The 3,650-nt window shown below is 39.4% G+C and overlaps 1 pseudogene; it reads right to left on the bottom strand.

Annotated features, from left to right (window-relative positions):
• Positions 1–1,462: 1,462 nt before the first annotated feature.
• LOC139186812 (protein C1orf43 homolog pseudogene) lies at positions 1,463–2,553 on the bottom strand (annotated as a pseudogene).
• Between the last annotated feature and the right edge of the window lie 1,097 nt (positions 2,554–3,650).

Genomic DNA, 3,650 nt, shown 5'->3' with positions numbered 1-3,650 from the left:
AATTTGTGCTTCATCCAGCCCAGCGTTGCTCATGATGTACTCTGTATATAAATTAAATAAGTAGGGTGATGATATACAACCTTGATGTACTCCTTTCCTGATTTGAAACCAGTCCGTTGTTCCATGTCCAGTTCTAACTGTTGTGTCTTGACCTGCATACAGATTTCTCAGGAGGCAATTCAGGTGGTCTGGTATTCCCATCTCTTGAAGAATTTTCCACAGTATGTTGTGATCCACTCAGTCAAAGGCTTTGGGTTAATCAATAAAGCAGAAAAGATGTTTCTCTGGAACTGTCTTGCTTTTTTGATGATCCAAGGGATGTTGGCAATTTGATCTCTGGTTCCTCTGCCTTTTTTAAATCTAGCTTGAACACCTGGAAGTTCATGGTTCACGTACTGTTGAAGCCTTACTTGGAAAATTTTGAGCATTACTTTTCTAGTGTGTGAGATGAGTGCAATTGTGCAGTAGATTGAGCATTCTTTGGCATTGCCTTTCTTTGGGATTGGAATGAAAATTGACCTTTTCCAGTCCTGTGGGCACTGCTGAGTTTTCCAAATTTCGTGGGATATTGAGTGCAGCACTTTCACAGCATAATCTTTTAGGATTTGAAATAATTCAACTGGAACTCTGTCACCTCCACTAGCTTTGTTCGTAGTGATGCTTCCCAAGGCCCACTTGACTTCACAATCCAGGATGTCTGGCGCTAGGTGAGTGATTACACCATTGTGATTGTCTGGGTCACGAAGATCTTTTTATATAGTTCTTCTGTGTAGTCCTGCCACCTCTTCTTAATATCTTCTGCTTCTGTTAGGTCCATACCATTTCTGTCCTTTAGTCTGCCCATCTTTGCGTGAAATGTTCCCTTGGTATCTCTAATTTTCTAGTCTAAAGACTAGAGAAAAGATCTCTAGTTTCCTTTGGTATCTCTAATTTTCTAGTCTCAAGACTAGAGAAAAGATCTCTAGTCTTTCCTTTGGTATCTCTAATTTTCTAGTCTAAAGACTAGAGAAAAGATCTCTAGTCTTTCCCATTCTATTGTTTTTCTCATGGAAACCACTTATCTGATTTCAACCCCTATGTAGTAGGTTTGACTTTTATAAAATGTCACACAAGTAGAATCGCATAGTAATTAGATTTTTGTATCTGGCATCTATCACAAAACTGTTTTTAAGATTGACCCATATTGTTGCATAATCAGTAGTTTGGTTTTGTGTATTGTTCATTTATCTCATTGCTGAGAATCTTACTGCATGGATGTGCCATGGGCTATTTATCTGTATTTTTACCTGTTGATGGATGTTTGGCTTCTCTATAGTTTTGTCTATTATTAGTAAATCTACTATAAGCATTTGTGTAGAAGTTTTTGCATGGACCTGCGTTTTTAGCTTTCTTGGTAAATATCTAGGACTTAGATTGAGAGATCTTATATTTAACTTTATTATTATTATTTTTTTCACTTGGGATAATTTATAGTCTGGAAAAGGACAGATGAACCATGATCAAAAAACCAAGTGAGGATTTTTAAGGAAGCTTTGACTGAAATATTAAGAAAAACATCTAATTCAACTCCAGAGAAAAGTGATACCAAGGGAAAATAAAGTCTTAACTGATGTTCTGAAACTGGCCATAAGAGAGTGTGGGAGAATGATCCTCTAGGCATGAAATCTCAAGAGCTCTGAATACAACCAGGGCTTCAGCTGATCCAGAGCTGGGCTGAACCAGATGACCTGAGTGAGGGCCACCCGGCAAGCACACTGTAGTCTGTCTGGCTCCATCAACAGTGAGAGACCTTCAGCTCTATCACAGCGTACTCTCCAGTGTGTTATAGTTGTCCTTAAAGCTCTTCAGTTCGAGGAAGTGCTTGGCATGTTTACTCTTCTGACTGGAGGGGAGGTATGTCACCTGGATGGTTGTTGGGGAGACTTCAGGAGACTGGGTTAGGTCTTTGGCTGCTGACTGGTGTTGTCGCTGAGAGCTCCCACTTTGTGCTTTAACCACTGTGGCCAGCTCACTCAGGGCCTCCTGATAGCGCAGGTACTCAATCAGGCCAAAGACCCCTGTCCCATAGCGGGCTGTCTCATAGCCATCCAGCAGGGTATCAGTGAGGGCCTTGCGCAGACCCTTGAAAGGAGTACTAATGTTTCCAAGATCTAGCAGGTAGGAGCGGAAATTCTTGGCCATTAAGGAATGGGGATGCTGGCCTTCGGCATGAAATGGGATCTCAGAGGCTTTCATCCTGTATAGTTAGTTGTAGCAATTTTGATTTCCCTGGGTTTCCAGCTGTAGCAGTCTTGCATCATCATCTTCGAGAAGCTGAGGTTCATACATGATATCCTGAACCTTGCACAATTGGGTATCAATCTCCTCTTTTAAGTCGTTGGGGGCATTGTGTCCCACAGGGACATGAGGTCCCCTTTGGGATTTCATTGCAAAGCGCATGTTTTGCCTCTTCACAAAAATAAATAGCAGTACAAACACCAGGCTCCCGTAGGCCATCACCAGCATGACATTCACGCCAGCCAGCCAGTTACTGACGGACGTCATGGCCTCCCCACCCCGTGCAGGACTGCTCCGGTTTAATCCACTGCCCTGCCTCGTCAGCCCGAGCTCCACTGAGGCAAAGGCGCCTGGGTTTCCTGAAACTCCCCGGCCATTTCCTTACGGGGATAGACCAAGGCTGACCAGGCCTGAAAACATGGCAGATGGGGGAGGGGGTGGGGCTAGGAAAGAAGAGCCTATATTTAACTTTAGAAAGCATTGCCAAACTCTTCTTCAATGTGTTATAACATTTTGCATTCCTGCCAGAAATGTATGCATGTTCCAGTTGTAATGCATCTTTGTAAACTCTTTGTATCACCTGTTTTTTGTTTGTTTTTTAAGCCATTTTAGAAGCTGTGTAGTGGTATCATTGTGGTTTCAATGGGCATTTTCTTAATGAGTAAAATCGTTTTAAGTATCTTTTCATATGTTATCAACTGTTAACATTGTTTTCTTTAGTGAAATATCTGCTGAGATATTTTACCTGTTTTAAAAATTTTGTTGTTTGTTTACTTCTTATTGTGGTAAATGTTTATATATTTTAGATCAAAGTTATTTAATAGGTAGATACATGTTTTGAAACTTTTTTTCCTATTAAGTGTCCTATGTTTGCATTTTCTTAACAGTGGTCTTTCAAGGATTAGAAGTTTCAAATTTTATCAAGTTCAACTTATGAAAATATTTCTTTTATCATTCATGAGTAAAGTATATGATCCATTTCAAGTAGTTTTTTATATGGTAAAGATAAAATTGATGTTTATTTTATTTTTCTTTTTGCATGGTGGTCTAATTGCTCAGCACAGCTTGTTTGGAAAGACTGCACTTCCTCCATTGAATTATTTTGATATCTTTGTCAAAATCAATTGACTATACACATGTTGGTCTACTTGGAAACTTTTTTTTCCTATTGATTAATGTATATAATCTATAGCATTTTCTTGAGTGTTGTAACTTTGTGTCTAGTTTTGAGATCAACTAGTGTGTGTGCTCAAAATTTGCCCCCTTTCAGAATTATTTTACCTATTTTAAGTATTTCTTCAAAAACAGTTACACAGGATTTTGATTCATACCCCTTTGAATCCATAGATATACTTAGAAAGAATTCACATGTA

This window comes from Bos indicus, chromosome 14, assembly GCF_029378745.1.
Source record: "Bos indicus isolate NIAB-ARS_2022 breed Sahiwal x Tharparkar chromosome 14, NIAB-ARS_B.indTharparkar_mat_pri_1.0, whole genome shotgun sequence".
Taxonomy (NCBI): Eukaryota; Metazoa; Chordata; class Mammalia; order Artiodactyla; family Bovidae; genus Bos; species Bos indicus.
This window is presented reverse-complemented; position numbering and strand designations above follow the sequence as displayed.